General features: G+C 43.9%; 1 long non-coding RNA gene across 1 annotated transcript in view; it reads right to left on the bottom strand.

Moving 5' to 3' along the window:
• Positions 1–573: 573 nt before the first annotated feature.
• LOC146355048 (uncharacterized) overlaps positions 574–23,080 on the bottom strand; it is a 36,652-nt gene continuing 14,145 nt past the window's right edge. The window contains exons 2-3 of the long non-coding RNA XR_014787440.1: positions 5,771–6,007; positions 574–962 (exon numbers count right to left, since the gene is read on the bottom strand). This is a non-coding gene — a long non-coding RNA (uncharacterized LOC146355048). The remainder of the gene's footprint in view (positions 963–5,770; positions 6,008–23,080) is intronic.

Here is a 23,080-nt window from a genome sequence, read left to right as displayed (position 1 = left end):
TCTGTGAATGTCAGGACTGGTTCAACAAAACGTTCTAAGCGTCTCTTGCAGCAGGGGCAGTTGGCAGCGCAGCATCTCATTCAGAATGGAAGGGTTACAACTGGATTACTTCACAGCAGATGTGTGGCGTTCCTCTTGCGAAAGATCTCAGGGAGACTTAGAACATAAAACGCCTGGATGCTCGCTAGAAGGAGAATGAAAAAGGGTATGTATAAGGGCGATTATTACAAGTACTTCCTTGGCCTCCAAGGGAGTTATTGTTTGTTTATTATTTATTTAAAGTCTTTGTATCCTGCTCCTCAGCCAAAAAAAAAACTCTCAGCGCTGCTGACGTATGCAATTAGTAAAACAAGTCAGTCCCTGCCCACGGGTTTAAAATCTAAGAAGTAATGACACACAAGGAAAAAGGAATGGGGCAGGAAGAGGAAAAAACTAAGTCTTTCAGGAGAGCTGGTGGAATGGCCCTGCTTTTCCTCTCATCTCCCTCTGTACAGCCTGCTGGAATGGCTGCTGGTGGTGACTGCTGAGGGTGGAATAGTGTGGTATTGTGAACTTAGATCATTTCTGTAGCATCTGGGACCCACTATTGTTTATTTTATTTATTCACACACACGCATGTACACAGTGACTAACATAAAGCCTTAAAGCAAAACATTTTGGCTTTCTGCCTCTTTCAGCAGCAAAGCATTACAGAAAACCATAGCCTCACTAGTTTGTCAGCCATTGCAGTAGAGATATCATCTGGTACAAGAGCACTGGAAACAAGAGAAAACTTCTTGATATGTAGGCTTGCTGCTTTAACACCACATGGCCTCAAACTGGAGGATATCCCTTGACAGCACTCATCTACCGCAAATGTTGGAATTTTCCATCCTCAGTTTTGTATTGCTGCCAAGGTAGCTGCCACAGTATCTTTTGATTCACATCAGAGCAGTTGAAGAAGGTAGAACGTTGATCAACTCCTTGAGTACAACATGTGAATTGAATTGAGAATTAGCCTTAAGTGGAATCTGAAGCAGAGTTTTCCTGGCACAAATCCAGGACTTTAACCACAAAAAATGTTCTAGTCCACTTCTCCCTCTCTCATAATACTAGAATCCCGGTCATCCCATGAAGCTGATTGGTGGGAGATTCAGGATAAAGGGAAGAACTTCTTCACACAATGCATAGTCAGACTATGGAATTTGCTACCACAAGGCATAGTGATGGTCATCCATTTGGATGGCTTTAAAAGGGGGTTAGACAAATTCCTGGAGAAAACTATTAATGGTTATTAGTCCTGATGGCTCTATGCTTCCTCCAGTATCAGATGCAGTATGCCTATGTACACCAGTTACTGAGGAACATGGGCTAGAGTGTGCTGTTGCACTCGTATCCTGCTTATGGGTTTCCCATGGGCAGCTGGTTGGCCACTGTGTGAACAGAATGTTGGACTAGATGGACCCTTGGTCTGAACCAGCATAACTCTTAGGTCCTTATGTTCTTAAGTCCATAGCCTTGATTCCTTGTAAGCTGTAAGCTCACAAGAATGATAATATATGTGTGTGTTTAGTTTCCCAAGTAAAGCCATCTAGTACCCAACAGTTCTCAGATGGCACTGAATAAAACAAAGTACATAGGAAGCTACCTTAAACCTGGTCAGACTATTTATCCAAATAGATCAGGATTGACCACTCAGAAGGAGGTCTTTCCTAACTCCAGCCACCTGAACCTTTTTAACTGGAGATGCTGGGGACCTTTGAACCTGGGACCTTCCGCATGCAAAGCATCTGCTCTGTCACTGAACTATGGTCCTTCTCTAATCCAGCTGAAGCCTGGACCTAGATGGTGTCCCTCAACCCAGCCTGTTGTCAATCTATAGATCTCCTTTGTATTTCACCCTTCTTCCAAATTGCTGCAGGAGATACACAAAACTTTACCCCATCTTATCTTCTTAACAGGTGGTAGTAGTGATTCAGAATCAGAAATCTCTGAAAAACTTGCATGTAATCCTTAGAAACACAAAGGACTATGACAATGGGACAGAACAAATTACGTTACCTGATATATAGCCCTAGGGGACTCTGTGACTCAGAGACACCTTCTGAATTATTATTGCTTGGAACCAGTGAATTACTCATATGATAGCAGCAATTTATACGCTATACTCACTTTTCCTACTGATATATTATACACTTAAGGATTCGACAGATTTTAACTATTTTATCATTGGCTCTGAAGCATTGACACATTTCCTATTGATTTTTGATGGGATTCTTGGCAGCATTCTCCACCTCATTACTCAGTGCTTTCCCCCCTCTCACCATATATGAAAATGGCCTGTTTGTATTGAAGTATCTTCCCCAAAACTATTCAGCAATCCCAACAACAACAACAAGAAAACCTAAAGCGGAGCAGAGATGTTAGAACCAGTTTGAATCCCATGGGTAAGATCAATAGATCCATAGGCTGGGCCCACAGCAGGTGCCAGGGACTTTTACTATCTTTAAGATTTCTTCTTACTGACTGTAGACTGGATATCTCCCTGCAGGTTCAGTGTAATAAGGGAGTCAGATCACTCAGATGGTCCCCATAGCCAGTGGAGGCAGGTGGCTCCAGTGTCAGTGGGGTGGATGAATCCGCTCCGGGTTTCAGTCAGAACTCCAAAGGAGCAATCAAATTTTGCACCTTGGATAGATCCTTTGGAGTTCTTTTATTTTATTATTTCTTTATTTCTTTATTGCATTTCTATACCACCCAATAGCCAAAGCTCTCTGGTTCACAGAAATTAAAACCATAAATACAGCATAAAACAATATAAAATATAAAAGCATTAAAACTGCAGTGTAGAAGTACAACCAGCATAAAACCTAGCAGCAATGCAGAGATTTAAAATACAGTTACAAATTAAAAACAGTAGAGCTAAAAGTCTAGAATGCTAAAATTCCTGAGAAAAATAACTTCCTGAGAGTTCTGACTGGTTCTGACTGAAACCTGGAGTGGATCCACTGACATCAGAGGTACCACCCTCCACTGCCCATAGCACTGCTTCTCTGTGGGTTGCCTCAGCCTTAAAAAAGGGAATGTGATAGCTCACTACTAGGTGGGGAGGGAAAGGTATGTGTTTCTACCATGTTCCATCCACTGTATCCCCATGTGGGGGTGGGAGCCCTTCACACATAGGTGTCAAGTGCTGGCACCCATGGGACTAAAATCTAGGGTGTGCAGAGTAAAGGGATAGGGTATTTTCATGCTGCATCCTAATAGTTTTGCAAAACAGTGTTTGGGAAGAATGCTTCCCATGAACATTTCCATATTTTGAAGCAAAGAATTTTGTGATCTTTGTAATGTTGTTGTTGTTTATTTGGTCAGTCGCTTCCGACTCTTCGTGACTTCATGGACCAGCCCACGCCAGAGCTTCCTGTTGGCCGTCATCACCCCCAACTCCCCCAAGGTCAAGTCCGTCACCTCCAGAATATGATCCATCCATCTTGCCCTTGGCCGGCCCCTCTTCCTTTTGCCTTCCACTTTCCCTGGCATCAGCAACTTCTCCAGGGTATCCTGTCTTCTCATGATGTGGCCAAAGTACTTCAGTTTTGCCTTTAATATCATTCCCTCAAGTGAGCAATCTGGCTTGATTTCCTGGAGTATGGACTGGTTTGATCTTCTTGCAGTCCAAGGCACTCTCAGAATTTTCCTCCAGCACCACAGTTCAAAAGCATCTATCTTCCTTCGCTCAGCCTTCCTTATGGTCCAGCTCTCGCAGCCATAGGTTACTATGGGGAATACCATTGCTTTCACTATGCGGACCTTTGTTGTCAGTGTGATGTCTCTGCTCTTCACTATTTTATCAAGAAATAAAATGACAGCATTTTGTCATTGCTGTCCTCCCAAGAAGTAAACGTCTTCTGATTTCCTGGCTGCAGTCAGCGTCTGCAGTAATCTTTGCGCCTAGAAAGACAAAGTCTGTCACTGCCTCCACGTTTTCTCCCTCTATTTGCCAGTTATCAATCCAGCTGGTTGCCATAATCTTGTTTTTTTTGAGGTTTATCTGCAACCCAGCTTTTGCACTTTCTTCTTTCACCTTCGTCATGAGGTTCCTCAGCTCCTCCTCACTTTCAGCCATCAAAGTGGTATCATCTGCATATCGGAGATTGTTAATGTTTCTTCCAGCAATTTTAACTCCAGCCTTGGCTTCATCAAGCCCAGCACATCACATCACATGATGTGTTCTGCGTACAGGTTGAATAGGTAGGGTGAGAGTATACAACCCTGCCGTACTCCTTTCCCAATCTTAAACCAGTCCGTTGTTCGGTGGTCTGTTCTTACCGTTGCTACTTGCAACGGTAAGAACAGATTCCTCAGGAGGCAGACAAGATGACTTAGTATCCCCATACTAACAAGAACTTGCCACAATTTGTTATGATCCACACAGTCAAAGGCTTTAGAATAGTCAATAAAACAGAAATAGATGTTTTTCTGAAACTCCCTGGCTTTCTCCATTCTCCAGCGGATATTGGCAATTTGGTCTCTAGTTCCTCTGCCTTTTCTAAACCCAGCTTGTACATCTGGCAATTCTCGTTCCATGAATTGCTGGAGTCTACCTTGCAAGATCTTGAGCATTACCTTACTGGCATGTGAAATAAGTGCCACTGTTCGATAGTTTGAACATTCTTTGGTGCTTCCCTTTTTTGGTATGGGGATATAAGTTGATTTTTCCCAATCTATGGGCCATTCTTGTGTTTTCCAAATTTGCTGGCATATGGCATGCATCACCTTGACAGCATCATCTTGCAAGATTTTAAACAGTTCAGCTGGGATACTGTCATCTCCTGCTGCCTTGTTATTAGCAATGCTTCTTAAGGCCCATTCAACCTCACTCTTCAGGATGTCTGGCTCTAGCTCACTGACCACACCATCAAATCTATTTGCCGATATTCTTATCCTTCCTATACAGATCTTCCGTATATTCTTGCCACCTTTTAATGACAGAAGCCCATTCACAAATACCTTGAATGCCTTTTAAAAATAACTTTTAGTTTTATTTTATTTCTTAAAAAAAATATACACGTACTAGCTTCGATATACTGTAAACCAGTGGAGGCTGGTGGCTCTGATTTCAGTGGGGCTGTGATTCCATTCTGGTTTCAGCCAGAACCAGCCAGGAGCTATCCAAGGTGCTGAATCCCAAGATAGGTTTGGCACCTTGGATAGCTCCCTTAGAGTTCTGGCTGGTTCTAACCAAAACCCAGAATGGATTCACAGACCCACCAAAATCATAGCCACCAGTCTTCACTGCCCAAATGCAATTCTCCTTTGTGTAAAGAGGCAATGGAATTCCCTCTGCCTGCCAGTAGTCCCTCTCATGTGCAGTTTAGCTTGCTCTGTGCTGGAATGTTGGTCTCCATTGTGAGGTACACTTCACACCCCAAGTTTTTACTGTTACCTAAAAATTATCTATTTAGAGAAGTTTCTAGTAATGTCTACATCTTGGGCTATGTATGTACCAAATTTCATTTTCTGGGTAGCCTAGAAATACCTCAATGACTTGTACACTCTAGCCATACATTTTGGGGAAGACGTGTTCTCCCTACCCCCCTCCCCCACACACACACTTCAGACTTTTCTAAAAATCAGCATGCCTTACACTATATATGTTACAAATATCTCAAACTCAAGGGGTGGCTCCCCAATAATATCCCCATCCTGTCCACACCATAGATACTAGCATTTACAGAATAGGACAAAAGCTCTTTAAGACAGCACTTACAAGAAGGTGGGACCAACTTACATAAGGCATCAGATGACTTGAGTTCTCTGTGGAGATATCTCTCCTGAGCTCAACCAGCAGGGTTCATTGGGAGCTGCCCAGGGTCCTGGACTTTGCCTGTCGTGTTCTGATTGGGCTTTGCCTGACTTTGCCTCTGTTTGCCTGCTTCCCGCTTCCCCGGTGAGCCCAAGCTCGGGTGGATTGGGATACCTTCTGGGAACGGCCATCGTGGTAGGAACACTGTCTGCAACACACTGTCTGCAATAATTTCAAAATTTCTGTCAGAAACCTGTCACCAGTGTACCTCAGGGCAAATAAGTGTTTATGCCTCTTATGTGCAGCAACCCTACAATTAAGTCAAGCACAGGTTTGTGCAGTGATTGCAGGCCAGGGTTAGTGACAGACAGTCATTTACAAACTTGTCAGTGAAATTCACTCTACCTTGTGTTCCCATATCAATGTACCAAATAATGCTATGAGATGGAGACAGGAATGTGTGTACAAGCAAAGTTCAATCTTACTGAAATTCTCCAAATTCCACTTCGAAGCTCACTCTATTTCATGCCCATATCAGACTGTAATCTTTGTTTTTTTTCTTTTTGCATGAAAATTCATTTGTATTTTCATGCATATTTCTCCAAATGTACACATCCATTGGGCATTCTTCTTCCCATTGATTAAAGCACATTTGTGCACATTTTTCCCCAAAGTATGCATTTCTCTTGCATTTTTTTTTTCATGTATGCATGCTCTTGAACACTTGGGCGGGGGTCCATGAATCACATTGCAAGCTCAGAAATATATGGACTTCGACTGCAGAATGCGTCTCAGTCTGTGTTCGGTTTGGGTGATGCGAACTGGATAAACCCTGATAAAAAATTAACTGAAATGAGTTTCTCATACAGTCCTAGATGGAGACTCCAGATATCACTACAAATATTACTGGAATTGTGTGGCTGAGTAAAAGGAGTATTTAAGAGAGCTTCGGCTATTGGGTGGTATAAAAATGAAATGAATACATAAAATAAATTAATAAATAAGATATCTATAGCAGGTCATACCTTACTGTACATAGGAAGTTGGCTTTTACCAGGTCAGACTCTTCCTTCTTCTAGCCCAATCTTGTCTACCCTGATTGGCAGTGGCTGTTCAGGGTTTATGCAGAGAAGGCCTTTCTCAGCCCTTCTACATGAGATATTTCTAACTAGAGATGCCATAGAATGAACCTGGAATTTTCTGCATGCAAAATATGTTTGCCAGGAAGTGATGGGGCCAGATGCCATGATCTTCGTTTTTTTAATGTTGAGTTTCAAACCAGCTTTTGCACTCTCCTCTTTCACCCTCAACAAGAGGCTCTTGAGATCCTCTTCGCTTTTTGCCATTAGGGTGGTATCGTCTGCATATCGGAGGTTGTTGATAATTCTCCCGGCAATCTTAATTCCGACCTGTGATTCATCCAACCCGGCGTTTCTCATGATGTACTCTGCATATAAGTTAAATAAGCAGGGTGACAATATGCAGCCTTGTCGTACTCCTTTCCCAATTTTGAACCAATCGGTTGTTCCATGTCTGGTTCTTACTGTTGCTTCTTGACCCCCGTACAGGTTTCTCAGGAGACAGGTAAGGTGGTCTGGTACTCCCATCACTTTAAGAATTTGCCACAGTTTGTTGTGATCCACACAATCAAAGCTTTAGCGTAGTCAATGAAGCAAAAATAGACGTTTTTCTAGAATTCTCTTGCTTTCTCCATGATCCAGCGAACGTTGGAGATTTGATCTCTAGTTCCCCTGCCTCTTCGAAATCCAGCTTGTACTTCCGGTATGAAACCCAGCTTGTACTTCCGGTAGTTCTCGGTTCGCATACTGCTGAAGCCTAGCTTGTATGATTTTGAGCATCACCTTGCTGGCATGTGAAATGAGCGCAATTGTGTGGTAGTTTGAACGCTCTTTGGCGTTGCCCTTCTTTGGAACTGGAATGTAAACTGACCTTTTCCAGTCTTGTGGCCACCGTTGAGTGTACTCTGCCTCTAAGCTTTTGTTTGTTTATTAAGTTTATAACCTGCCTTTCCACTACAAATGATGCTCAAGATGGCTAACAAGCAAATACCAGATAAAATGCAAAGGAAGGACTTCTTCACACAGTGCATTGTTAAACTATGGAATTCGCTACCATAACATGTAGTGATGGCCACCAATTTGGATGGCTTTAAAAGGGGGTTAGACAAATTCCTGGAGGACAAGGCTATCAGTGGCTACTAGTGCTGAGGGCTCTATGCTACCTCCAGTATCAGAGGCAATAAGCTTATGTAAACCAGTTGCTGGGAAACATGGGCAGGAGGGTGTTGTTGCACTCATGTCCTGCTTGTGGGTTTCCTGTGGACAGCTAGTTGGCCACTGTGTGGACAGAATGCTGGACAAGATGGGCCTTGGTCTGATCCAGCAGGGCTCGTCTTATGTTATTAACATTATAATTAAAACATAAATTAAAATCAGTAAAAACAACAACACATAAATAAAAAAGGAATAGACGGCACCCTCCAGCTAAAACCTACTTTGGCAAACAACTTAAAAACCAAATGCCTCTGTGAATAAAATTGTCTTTACCTGCTGGTGGAAGGGAGCCAGCCTGACCTCCCTCAGGAAGGAGTTTCAGAGCCTGGGAACAGCCACTGAGGTCTTTCCCATATCTTCAGATGCTTGATACAAACCTTGACGTATCGGGTACCAAATTACAGCAGTACCCAACTGATAGTTCTTTGTATACAAGGGCTTATCTTATCTTAATAGGCTGTTAAGTCCTAACCCAGCCATTTTTGGAGGGTGCAGGAATTCTAACGCACCAGTGGAGCTGCCCTATTTAATTCCATACAGATGTGCTTGTGTCAGGGATATTCCTGCCCTTTCTGGCTCTTCTTCACAAGTCATACATGCATGTAGATCATATGATTTCTCAACTTTTAGTGACTTACAGCTGCATGTGTGAAACGACTACACTAAAAACCACTGTTATGAAGTAATGCGAGGTGACGGGATATGAAAGCTCCGTCTGTGATGTTTGTTCTATGCTAGCTCTGTCTGAAATGTGGCTGAAGTTGTCAAGTCATGAATATAGTAATGAAATGTCCCTGAGTTTATTTTGGAACTATAGAGAGAAGTGGGACCTGTAAGAAAATATTGCGGTGTATCCTCCCTCCTAGAAGGAGTGCTCCTGTTCAGAACTCTTCTCCTGGTGTTTCATTTTTTCTTGTCTAACCCCTTCTCTACATTCTGTGGCTACTTAGCATGCTCAATCCTCGTTGTGTGTTAATCTGGGGGAGGGAGTTGCTTCCTTGGGTATTTTAATACGTTCTTTTTTATTTCAGCAAACCTGGGGGATCTTCTGAGCATGCTGATAACTCCCTCTTGCTTCTCAGTGGCCATTTTGGCTACAAACCTGTTGGTGCTTGCCACCTCAGTTGGCTATTAGAAGGAGCTATTGGAATCACCCTGGTACATTTTACACTCATTTTATTGAGATGGATAGGGAAAAATTGAGTCAAGAATAGCAGTTTGAGCTTGCTACAACTCTGGAATGTTGCAGGTTTAGGTGAACAACCCAGTCCTGAAACATGGGCTGTTCTCATGAGATGAGAGCTTATGTATATAAACCTTGACGTGAAATGGGGTGTGACTAGGGATGTTAGAGAATTCTACCATGGATCCCAGGGGGGCCGAATTCCAGTGAATTCGGCCCCTCACAATCCATGGCAGGACAGAGCCGCCCGCCCCACCACCCAGCGAAAGCCCCGCGAAACAGAGCCTACCTGGCTGCGGCTCCGGCCACCTCTGGGCTGCTGCGGCCGCCATTTGCGTCCCTACACCGGCCCGTGATAGGCTACGTATATATTTATGTAGCTTATCACGGCTATCTGTCAGGGTGGACACTGAGCCCATAGAATCCCAGAGTAGTTCTGATGCTGAGGAAGAGCAGTCGCTCCTGGGGGAGGAGCGCGCTCCTCTTTCCCAGGGCCAACAGCTGACGGAGATTCCTCCCACCAGCATTCCTAGTTTAGTTAGCAGTCCAGGGAGTGACCGAGCAGAGATAGCAGACTTGGTGGACGCGCGACGCAGACGCAGAGAGCGGCGCCAGATGGAGGGCGCGGAAAGGAGGCGCAGTGCCAGGTTGGCGCGCAAACAACGGCTGCGCCCAGAGGCTCCAAGGGAAAAGGGGAGGGACTCTCCCTTAAGTTCAGGGGTCTGCCAGTAATTCCCTTTCAAACGGGGACCAACTGTTCCAACTTAGGGCATAGGTACTGTGCTGCTCAGATCTAGTTGCTAACGGTAGAGTTGTTAAGTTGTAAAAGAAGAATAAAGCTTTGAAAGGAATTCCTTTGTCTGTGTCTGGACTTGGCTACTGGTTTAGACAGAGAGAGACCTCCAAGGAGCCCTTGACACGATCACACCTTGAATACACACTGAAATAAATATCCAAGAATGGATGCGCCTGATCTTGTCTGATCTCGGAAGCTGAGCACGGTCAGCCCTGGTTAGTACTTGGATGGGAGACTGCCTGGGAATCAGGCTTCCTGCACTGAGCAGGGGGTTGGACTCGATGGTCTTGGAGGCTCCTTCCAACCCTGTGATTCTATGATTCTCTATGTAGGCAAGAATTTCTCTAACAACTCAGTATACATCTACGATCGGTACTCTATTTTTGACTCAAGAATTTCTTCCATGCTGGATTTGAACACTGGTGTTTTTTTCATCAACCTGGGCCCTAAATATTTTGACATGTTCCTGACAATATAATTCTACAAAATGGTTCTGTACTTTCATTAGCAGGTATGAGTTAGAACACTGTGAAGCAACTGTGTGCTGATAAGAGCTGATGGGAACACCTGTCCCTTCTTGCCAGCACCAGGTGTTATGCCTCCTGCAGGAATCGGCAAGATTTACATGACCACTGTTTCAAAGGCCTCATCTGAACCCACATAAACACCAACTTTTCTATATCTGGATCTAATCTATTGCTACCTGGTGACAGGCAAGGATTTAAGCTACTTCTCTCTCTGGAAAATATGCTATTAGTAGGATGACCAGATACAAAAGACAAACATGGCTCTTGATTTTTTAAACAAATGTGTAGGGACGGAATTTGGTAGGTGCAGCTTGTTGTGTAGCTTTGCCAAAATATCCTCTCCTATACATTCATCCCATTTATTCAATTTATTCATCACCATATAGCTGAAGCTGTCGGGGTGATGTACATAATAAAAGCAGAAACAACGATAAAACACATTAAAGATACTGTTTTTAAAAGCAGCAACAAAAACTCAGCATTGAAAAGGCATAAATAACTGAGCAGCTAAAACACAGAGAGGATGATTTTAAAACGCAGCATTAAACATATTAAAAATAAAGCAAGCAGCAGTTCAAAAAATATTTTCAGAAGACTGGTGCTGAAAAATCAACAAAGAAGATGCCAGGCGGACCTCTCCATGGAGGGCACTCCACAATTCAAGGGCCACCACAGAAAAGGCCCATGATATAGTCCTAAGGAAATATGGCCAGTGGCCACAACTGTAGGCAGAAAAGTGCAGATGACAGTTATCATGTAGCACAGCTTTCACCAACTTGGTGCCCTTCAGATTTGTTGGCTGGCTGGGGGATGCTGGGAGTTGTAGTCCAATACATCTGGAGGGCACCAGGTTGGGGAAGGCTGATGCCTTGGTATGAACATCCAATAGTTACTAGCAAACCATCCTGGGTGGAGTCAGGCATCAGCAGTGGAGCCTGTTGGCTCTGATGTCAGTGGGGCGGTGAATCCACTCCAGGTTTCAGTCAGAACTCTAAAGGAGTGATCCAAGGTGCTTCACACCTTGGACCGCTCCTTTAGAGTTCCGATTGAAACCTGGAGCAGATTCACCGCCCCACTGACATCAGAGCCAGCAGCCTCCACTGGGCATCAGCAGTATGTTCATTTCTCCTCTATAGACGGGAGCCTTGTGTTACCGTTACTGTTGTCCATCAGTTCAGAAGCTCCAAATTTATGCCTTTTTTTTGTGTGTGTGTGTTATTAAGATGCATTGCATTCTTTTTGCATTTATTCTCTGAGATCACCTTGCTATATCTTTTGCATGATATAGGAAATTTACTAATGCAATGTGCAGGCAGCACACCGGTGACAATGTATAGCAACACTGGGATGGGTCTGTTATGTGCTGTTCTATCACCTCCAAATCAATAGACACAGGAAGAATAAGTCCCCAAATACTTATCTTCCAAGAATTTAACATAATTGCCAGACTCTTTAGAAAAGAAGTATTTTGCACTCTTACTTAAGTAGGCTTTGGAATAAAAGGAACTAGTTGGTTTCCCAGTTCTGCTATTAGTGCTGTTTTGTTAGACAAAATAACAATGGGGGCTTGTTTTCTGTTTTGTTTTTTAAATACAGATCAGAATGTTTCAGTAAAATAAAATTTTTATTTTTTAAAAATAAAAATCTTTATTTTTTCAAAATTTTGATTACACCTCCAAACAATATAATTTGATTGTAACAGATGATTTTTTTTTAATGGAAAATTAAAAAAAAGCAGCTGAGAATTTTGTGCATTGTTTCTCATTATCTGAAAAGCAACCTTGACATTTCTCATGCAAATATCCAGGTTAATACCCAGGTTATTGACTTGTGGTTCTGTTTGCTAAAAGGCAGGGAATTCTTGCTTCAGCCCTGCTGTATGCATTAACATTCATAGAAAAAATATATGCATGGATTTTGTGCGGGCAGAGCAGAGTGAATGATTTAAAGTCATTGACATGCCACATTTTCAAGAACACTTTGGTTTGGAAATGAAGAAAGTTCTGGTCCTTTGCTGTGTACAGCAATTTAAAATTAATGGTGCGCTTTAAGTTTTAAAGAGCTCTTCAATTTGCAAGCGATCAGGTTCTGGGAACAGAGAGTAAAGCATTATAAGTAACTGGAGTTCTTGAATGCTTTCTTTTTTACAACAGAAAGCTATAGCGAGGGTCAATCGACATTTCCTTCACACGTCTCCATTTCTAGACGTCAATAAGTTGGTTATAGGGATTTTTGCACTACTGGGAAGTCACATCTTCAGCCAGTCTCTTAGGATTCCGCCCATCAATGTGCAAATTCTATCCATGTTAATTGCCCTGGAAAGGTCAGCCAGGGAAAGCTTTTCTTCCATCGATAGCTACAGCTTATGCTGTTGATAAGGCTACCATGGAATAGATCTAGTGCACAACAGAAGCTTTAATCGACGGTTCTAACGTGAGATAATTGGAACCACTACACCACTAGTGGAACAGACTCTCCCACCCATGGAGCCCACTGCACACACACCCAAACAGGTTGGGACACCATCTAGAGAGGATTTGGGGATGCAGGCAAGGAAAGGAAGGGAGTTGTCCTCTTAGAGAAGCAGACTTCTACTTGAGCCATGTTGCACGTCACCCTCTCTCTCTCTCTCTCTCTCTGGCATTCTAAGCTTCTGGCAGACATTCTCAGGATAACCCAAGCTGATCGCCATATTTATGTGAGATCTTCCCATTACAGCTCCCTTGGAGTTACTCCCTTCAGAGTCACTCCCTTTGGCAGGAGAGGCAAAGAAAGTGTTACCAGTCTGGAGTTCAGAAGGCACCACCTATTGTGTGAGGGCTTTCCCTTCCACCCTTGTTGCCACAACCTGCAACCATTTCTAGTGTTTCTTATACTGTCTTTCCTCATGCTCTTCTTCCTCCTGCTCCTATCTCTGCAGGGCTTCCTACTTCTTCTCTAGATGTTCATATATTATACTATCCACAGTTGCGCAAACTTTTATTAGGAACAACCAAAATGTCACAAAAGAGCGAGCAAGCTTTCAAGCTCCCCATAACTCTTCATCAGGTGGATGGTACACAAAACAGAAAATGGAGAAAAGAGGAAATGTTTTAAAGGGCAAAAATGTTGTAGCCATAATGTCTGCATTCAGACCCAGGCACAAGATGGAGATTGCAGGCAGAATGAATACCAGGGGGTCTCCAACCTTTTGGGGACCATGAACACCTCTGGAATTTTGAGAGGGTGTTGTGGGTGCGGTCACAAAATGGCTGCCAGGGAGTTGTGCCCATTCACAAAAGACAAGTTTCACAGGAGACAAACAGGTGAGGCTGAGAGATGAGTAACTTCCCCCAAAACCAGATTACAAGGCAGAGATGGGGTCTGAGCCCCCAAACACAAAACCACTCATTTGAACCCAGTTTTCTGCTCCGACAGAACACCCATTTCATAGAAGGCAAACTTTATCTCTCTGTCAGCCAGCTCATACCCCCCCCACACACACACACTCCCAGGACATAGAGACACATACACACAGAAAGGGTAAAGAACATACACACTGATATACAGAGTGACAGAGAGGGAGAGGACACAGCCATGCATACACAGAGGGGAAAACATACACATCCCACTCTTCCCCTGGTCCCCTTTCCTGCCCTTACCCTTACCCTTTCCTTTCCTCCCTCCACATGGCCCCATTGTTCCCTTTCCACCCCCTCCAGCCCCCATCTTCCCCATTTTCTGTCCTGCCCCATTGCTCAGTGTTACCTGTCTTTCCTCCTTCAAACCATCAATACAACCGCACAACTTGGGCACAGCTCAGCCACCAAGGCTCCTTCTCTCTCTCCTCTCTAACCAATCTAAAGGCTCGTTGCTACCAATCAGAATGGAAGTGGGCACATCCTGCAAAGGCCCTGAAGGAGCAGTAAGCATCCACATGGGTTCTAGGCCTTCCATGGCCTGGAATGATTCTAGCCTCCAACTCCTAGTCAGGCAGTTTCTGAGAAAGGGAGAGAAAAGCCACTCCTGCCTAAACATCTCATCTCAACAACCCAAAGCTCCATCTTTCCAGTGTCTTGGGCCAAAAATACAGCTGGAAATCTAATCCTGAAATCTAATCCAAACATCCTGCAATGGAACTGGGTAAGTACATCTCTCCCAGATGCCAAAGCCCATAAAACATTTAAATTTGGACTCCTAGGAGGGGAAGACAGCAAAGTCAGTGCTCCCTGTGTGCAACGGGCTATTCACTGTTTGGGACAAAGTGGATTAAAGAAAGGAAGTGATTGAAACATATATATGTATAAATTAGAATCCATCATTCATTCATTCCTAATCAAAGTAAACAAATGACTTTTATGTAAGGCAAAGATTTACAAGGATAAAAGCACAATAAAACATTGATATTACTAATGGCTAAGATTAAAACTTATCATTAACCTAAAAAATAATTATAATACAATTCTTCATTTCAGTCATGTCCCTTGAGTCTCATATGGATGTAAGTTGTACCACCTGTTTCTTCATTGGGCAGTTGCAATGATCAGTATGGCTGCTGTATGAACTGCATGCTGTAGGAAGAACTGCAGCAGGACGCAAAGGCCTAAAGCTGGTGCAATGTAGTGGTTAAGAGAATGCGCTACAAATCAGGAAGTCCCTGGTTTGAATCTCACTTCAGCCATGACCTCATTAGGCAGGCAAGCCGCTCTCTCTGAGCCTCAGTCCTCCCATCTGCAATATAGGGGATAATAAAGACCGATGCTGTAAAGAACAATATTGTTTAGGAACCTGGAATGTAAGATCAATGAATCAAGGTAAGCTGGAGGTGGTCAAACATGAGATGGCAAGACTGAACATTGACATCTTGGGAATCAGCAAACTACAATGGACAAGCATGGGCGAATTTAATTCAGGTGACCATCATATCTACTACTGTAGGCAAGAATGCCTTAGAAGAAATGGAGTAGCACTCATAGGCAACAAAAGGGTGGGAAAAGCAGTACTGGGATACAATCTCAGAAACGACGGAATGATCTCAGTACGAATCCAAGGCAAACCATTCAACATCACAGTAATTCAAGTCTATGCCCCAACCACTGAGGCCGAAGAAGCTGAGGTTGATCAGTTCTATGAAGACCTACAACACCTTCTAGAACTAACACCAAAAAAAGATGTCCTCTTCATCATAGGGGGTTGTAATGCTAAAGTCGGAAGTCAAGAAATCACCAGGATAACAGGCAAGCATGGCCTTGGTGTACAAAATGAAGCAGGACAAAGGCTAATCGAGTTTTGCCAAGAGAACACGGTGATCATAGCAAACACTCTTTTCCAACAGCACAAGAGGCGACTCTACACATGGACATCACCAGATGGTCAATATCAAAATCAGATTGATTATGTCCTTTGCAGCCAAAGATGGAGAAGCTCCATACAGTCAGTAAAAACAAGACCTGGAGCTGACTGTGGCTCAGATCATGAGCTGCTTCTTGCAAAATTCGGCTTAAATTGAAGAACGTCGGGAAAACCACTAAACCGTTCAGGTATGACCTAAATCATATCCCTGATGAATATACAGTGGAGGTGAGGAATAGATTTCAGGGATTAGACCTGATAGACAGAGTGCCTGAGGAACTATGGATGGTGGTCCATAACATTGTTCAGGAGGCAGCAACTCAATCCATCCCAAAGAAAAAGAAATGCAAGAAAGCCAAGTGGCTGTCTGATGAGGCTTTACAAGTAGCTGAGGAAAGAAGGGAAGCGAAAAGCAAGGGAGAAAGGAGAAGATATACCCAACTGAATGCGGTTCCAGAGAATAGCAAGGAGAGACAAGAAGGCCTTCTTAAATGAACAATGCAAAGAAATTGAAGAAAACAATAGAATGGGAAAGACTAGAGATCTTTTTAAGAAAATCGGCGATATCAAGAGAACGTTTTGTGCAAAGACGGACATAGTAAAGGACAAGGAAGGCAGGGACCTAACAGAAGCAGATGAGATGAAGAAGAGGTGACAAGAATACACAGAAGAACTATACAGGAAAGATCTTAATGTCCCTGATAGCCATGATAGTGCGGTCACTGAACTTGAGCTGGACATCCTCGAGAGTGAAGTCAAGTGGGCCTTCGGAAGCATTACTAACAACAAAGCTAGCGGAGATGACAGTATTCCAGCTGAGCTATTTAAAATCCTAAAAGATGATGCCGACTATGCTAAAGCCTTTGATTGTGTGGATCACAACAAACTCTGGCAAATTCTTAAAGAGATGGGAGTACCAGACCACCTTACCTGTCTCCTGAGAAACTTGTACAAGGGTCAAGAAGCAACAGTAAGAACCGGACATGGAACAACCGATTGGTTCAAAATTGGGAAAGGAGTACGACAAGGCTGCATATTGTCACCCTGCTTATTTAACTTCTATGCAGAATACATCATGAGAAATGCCGGGTTGGATGAATCAGAGGTCGGAATTAAGATTGCCGGGAGAATTATCAACAACCTCCAATATGCAGACGATACCACCCTAATGGCAGAAAGCGAAGAGGATCTCAAGAGCCTCTTGTTGGGGGTGAAAGTGGAGAGTGCAAAAGCTGGTTTGAAACTCAACATTACAAAAACTAAGATCATGGCATCTGGCCCCATCACTTCCTGGCATATAGAAGGGGAAGAAATGGAAGCAGTGACAGATTTTACTTTCTTGGGCTCCAAGATCACCGCAGACGGTGACTGTAGCCATGAAATTAAAAGATGCTTGCTCCTGGGGAGGAAAGCTATGGCAAACCTAGACAGCATAGTAAGAAGCAGAGACATCACCTTGCTGACAAAGGTCCGTATAATGAAAGCTATGGTTTTCCCAGTAGTAACGTATGGCTGTGAGAGCTGGACTATAAGGAAGGCTGAGCGCCAAAGAATTGCGTTCGAACTGTGGTGCTGGAGAAGACTCTTACGAGTCCCCTGGACTGCAAGGAGGTCAAATCAGTCAATCCTAAAGGAAATCAACCCTGAGTGCTCACTGGAAGGACAGATACTGAAGCTGAAGCTGAAATATTTTGGCCACCTAATGTGAAGAGAAAACTCCCTGGAAAAGACCCTGATGCTGGGAAAGATTGAAAGCAAAAGGAGAAGGGGACGGCAGAGGATGAGATGGCTAGATAATTCATGTGAAGTGCTTGCAAGCACTGTAGGAATGTTTATTAGTATTATTAGTATTATTCACCAATAGGCAGTTGTCTCTGCTAGTCCTGACACTTATTCCATCAGCCGCCTCTTAGTCTCAGTTTCTCATCTGTAAAATGACCGTAATTATATGGGAAAAAATGGAAATAATCATCTGCTGCAAAAAAAAATTGTTATGTAGACTAATGCAATATATTAAACACTTTACCAGTGATTAGTTCACTAATGGGAAGACCTGGGAAAGAGGTGTCATTTTATATGCATCTCCCCGCCCCCCTATAATTTTCCCCCCTGTAGTTTTGTTTTGTCTTGTTTTTTTTTTCTTTTTACTACAATTCCATATTTTCAGGAAGCCAATGTTCTTTAAATGATACTCCCTCCACACCAAGGTTTTCTCTTCTATCAGCTTCTCTTTTCCAATTAAGTGGACTTGAGATTAATATACTTTAGGGCCCTTTGTGTGATGGATGAAAGAGATGATGTGGCTCATAACTTCATATTACCTTAGGCTTCACATTTTACTAAGTGGCAGCTGACCTCCAGGTGCCAAGACCTTGACTACAGCAGCATAGTTTGAGCTTCATTAAGATGAGATTGTCAGTCAATTTCCCACCTGGCAGAGAGATGTGAACCACAAATCATAAAAAGGCCGACTTGTTTTTACAGAGAATTCTACACTTATTCATATGATGAAAATTAATGCTATTTACAGCTACAACACTGTGGGGTGATTGTTGTTAATGTATTCATACAGTGCTATCAATGCAAATGATGATTTCAAGAATTTCATAAGCAAAAATAGAGTCCCCTGCCCCAAGGACCTTACAATTTCAATGACTGGATAAACTCACAGAAACTCTGGAAAACTAGACTTTGTACAGACTATAGTTGGGTTTCAGATCATAGTCTGATTGTTGTCTGAATGTTACTAGTTAATCTCAGCCTGATCCTAAGGACATATCCAGTGCAAAGCTGCCTTTGCTCTCAGTTCTGCACTGCAGAGCACACACTAAGCATAGTGGGAAAAGGCAGGTACACTTTCTCTGGGACAATCCCATGCTCATAGCAGAAAGCCATTCATATTGCTTGGTCCATGACAGCTACAGGGACAGAAAGAACTACCCTAGGCTGAAACACTCTTCAAGCCTTTGCACCGCTATTCAGGAGTTCTGGACATTTCCTGATACACAGGCTGACCTAAGATGACCAAAACATGATGTTAAATGAACATTTCAGCAACTTGATGCCAGCAGATACATCAGTAGAAATGTTAAGAATCAAGATACCTGTCACCATTATGTGTTTTTAATTAACATGTTCAAATTGTACATTATGAGTTTTCTCCTTGAAATCTTGGGACAATTTCCAGATGGATCTGTTGAAATTAATGGCATCCATCCATCTGGCATTATTTCTCTTTTATGTTTTTGCATTTCCCCTAGATTCCAGGGCTGGTCTTGTTTGACACAGAGCAGGATTCCATCTCAAAATTACAGACTTCCTATTGATATGGTTGAACAGGTTCCATGGGAATTGTCATTTTCTCATCTGAAAACAGTCATCATTCCTTCTCTTCTCTTCTTTTTTTAAAGAGAGTTGTTTCAAAAAGCAAATGATGTGGAAAAACAATCTGTCAGCGGAAAAGAGAATAACATTTTAAGAGCTTGTGGTACATTCTGAAAAATTCCAGGTGTCAGAGTGAAAGCTATAATCTGCCTCACCCACGCAGAAGAAATACAGAAGCTTAATTTCTCCAGTTTTTTTTTAAAAAACGGATTTTGTATTTTGTGTTGGTGTAATAGTTTTGCTTGGCTGGCTTCACTCTCAAACAGAAGAAAATGACCTGCAGTACATGATAACAAGTTAATCAGAAGCCTAGCAGTGCCATGGAGAAGTTTCAGCCAGCACAAAGGCTGCTTTAAGGCGCAATCCTATCATGTTTAGACATAAAAAAGTCCTACAGCTCCTGGGTGGGGCATGCTGGGCGTTGCAGGACTTTTCTTCTGTCTAAACGTGCATAGGATTGTGCCCTTAATTTCACTACCTTTTTATTAAGAGAATACAGCCATGGATGTTTGTCTTAGTTGGACCTACCCACCAATTCCAACACTTGATCTGAAAGTGAAATCCCTTACAGCAGGTGTGGCGAGCCTCAGACTCACAGGCCAAAATCCAGCCCACCTGGGGTCCCAATCTGGGAAGAGTGTGTGGCTATCTAGAGAACCCAAGAGGGTAGGCTTTGGCCCCATGGGGCCAAGGTTTAGCATCCTTGGGCAAGCGGCTCCCATACGAACCTGTTGAAGTACTGAAATTGTCTCCAGAGTCAGTTCCTTCTCCAGCCCTTAGAGGAAAGGGGTTTTTCATTCAGTGTTGGCACCCCACTTGTGAACCAAACCCCACTCAGGTGGTGCCATATCTTCTGTCAGGCAAAACACGTTCTGTTTATTCAGCACTTTTAATGTCTTATTCTGTTATCTGTTTTTAGTACTATTTCTGCTGATCCTTAATCTGTCATAGTTTTTAGTTACTATATCATAATTTTGTTGGTGTTGGTGGGCTGGATCCAGATTTAAGATGGATCAAATAAGCTGGTGGAAGTGGATTTCTCCACCCACCCCATGGCAACTCCTCCAGCCCCCCAAACTGCTACACAGAGTTAGGAGTTAGGAGGCCACGCTGAATGGAGTAAGCTATAAAGTGGGTGGAGGGGGTATCCCCCAAAATCAGGTGGAGGAACTGCCTGTGAGAGGATACATTCCTCACATGAAAGGCAGGTCCTCAATCCAAGCTGGTGCTTTTTAATTGTAGAACTCTTGTAAAGTGCCCTTTTATTTGAATTGCAGGGTGGGACACCAAAATTGATAAATCAAGGCCCTTCTCTAGCCCCCTTCAGAAGTTTTCCTCCATGCATTCAGACAGTGGGTGGAGAGGGAGTGGGCCATGTATGCTATCCCAGCCCACAATGTTGCCATCCCCACCAGCTGCTCCGCCAACCTTTACACACTGAGGCCAAAAATCTGGAGGTAGATTATTTGCATGTTGGGCTGAATGCCCGAAGTGGGAACCCTCCACTTCCAAATGCATGGCAGATTCTAAGCACATTCAGCCAAATGCATGAAGAATCTCCTTTCAGTTTTGGCATGTGAAGGTTGGGGGTGGAGCCAGTTGGGAGATGGGGATGTTGGGGGTGAGGCTAGTGCACACAGCGCCTCGACTCATTACTGGAATGCATGGCGTAAAACTTCTAAAAGGGGCTAGAGGTGGGAGCTGGTTTATCACTGTTGGCATCCCTTTCTTTCAGAAAGCTTTGCAGGGTGGGAAGTCTTTATTTATTTATTTATTTATTTATTTATTTCATTTCTATACCGCCCAATAGCTGAAGCTCTCTGGGCGGTTCACAAAAATTAAAACCAAAGAGCACACAATAAAACAAAATAAAATATATAAAACATTAAAACCACAGTATAACGATACAACCAGAATAAAACCAAAATAAAACCTAGCAGCAAAGCAGAGATTTAAAATACAGATTTAAAACAGCAAAGCTAAAAGTCTTGAAAGCTAAAATGCTAAAATGCCTGGGAAAATAAAAAGGTCTTCACCTGGCGCCGGAAGGAATATAATGTAGGTGCCAGGTGAACCTCACTAGGGAGCTCATTCCACAGCCGGGGTGCCACAGCAGAAAAAGCCCTCCTCCTAGTAGCCACCCACCTCACTTCCTTTGGCAGGGGCTCACGGAGAAGGGCCACTGATGACGATCTTAAGGTCCGGGCAGGCACATATGGGAGGAGGCGATCCTTCAGATAACCTGGCCCCAAGCGGTTAAGGGCTTTGAATGTTAATACCAGCACTTTGAATCGGGTCCAGAAATGGACTGGCAGCCAGTGCATCTGGAAAAGTACTGGTGTAATATGAGCTCATTGGCCAGTCCCTGTTAACAATCTTGCTGCCCTATTTTGGACCAGCTGAAGTTTCCGGACCATTTTCAAAGGCAGCCCCACATTAGGGATGGGGGAGAATTTCTCCCCGAAACTTCAGGGGGCTGAGTGCCAACGCATTCGGTCCTCCGAAGGTTGTTCGGGGAGAAATTCTCCGCCCCCCCCCCCGGGATGGAACTTACCTTTCACGAATGTCCCTCCCGGCGGCGGGTCCCGGCGGCGGTTCGGCAGGTCTTCATCAGGGGTGGGGGCGGCAGCTGATCTTTCGACCGGCTGCCGCCGCCGCCATTACAAGAAAAGTAAAAAAAAACAACACGCCCCTGTGATAGGCCATGTAACGATTTACGTAGCCTATCACGGCTAGATTTGCAAAGTCAGCCGTCATAGGCTACGTTAATCGTCACGTAGCCTATCACGGGTGACTTTGAAAAAAAAAACACGCGCGTACGGCTAATGGCGGCCCCCATAGGGAGCCGCCATTCGCGTTCCTTATTTGGTCCCTGTAGTCTATGTAAAGATTTACGCAAATAGCGTTGCCCTTATTTTCGCCGTAGTCTATGTAAATCTTTACGTAGACTACAGGGACCAAATAAGGAACGCGAATGGCGGCTCCCTATGGGGGCCGCCATTTGCGTACGCGCTTTTTTTTTTTTTTTTCAAAGTCACCCGTGATAGGCTACATGACGATTAACGTAGCCTATCATGGCTGACTTTGCTGATCTAGCCATGATAGGCTACGTAAATCGTTACGTAGCCTATCACAGGGGCGTGTTTTGTTTTGTTTTCTTTTGAAGTTCGCGGCCGGGCGAGGCGGGAAGCCTCCCCCCCCGGCCTGAATTTCGGCCGGGCGAGGCGGGAAGCCTCCCCCGCCCGGCCTGAACTTCGGGGGGAGCAGCGAAGCGCCTTCCCCCCACCGTGAAGCAAGCTGCGAGACCAGGTAAGTGACTTTCGTGCATCCCTACCACATATACATTGCAGTAATCCAGATGAGAAGTTATCAGAGCATGGATAACTGTAGCTAGGTTATCTCTGTCCAGATAAGGGCGTAGTCCAGCGTAAGCTGATAAAAAGTGTTCCGTGCCACTGAGTTCACCTGTGCCTCAAGTGACAGTTCTGGATCCAACAGCACCCGCAAAGTATGAACCTGATCCTTTAGGGGGAGTGCAACCCCCTCCAGAACAGGTTGAATATCACCTAGCTGGGCAGACGAACCACCCACTAACAGTACCTCCATCTTGTCTGGAGTGAGTTTCAGTTTATTGGCCCTCATCCAGTCCATTACCGTGCCCAGGCCCTGATTCAGAACAGCCACTGCCTCACCTGGGTTTGATGAGAAAGAGGTAGAACTGGGTGTCATCCGCATATTGATGGCACCTCAACCCACACCTCCGGATAACCTCCCCCAGCG

This window comes from Heloderma suspectum, chromosome 2 (genome assembly GCF_057233095.1).
Source record: "Heloderma suspectum isolate Gila_16-S chromosome 2, 16-S_ref, whole genome shotgun sequence".
Classification (NCBI taxonomy): domain Eukaryota; kingdom Metazoa; phylum Chordata; class Lepidosauria; order Squamata; family Helodermatidae; genus Heloderma; species Heloderma suspectum.
The sequence above is the reverse complement of the archived record's forward strand: the minus strand, read 5'-3'. Positions and strand labels throughout refer to the sequence as shown.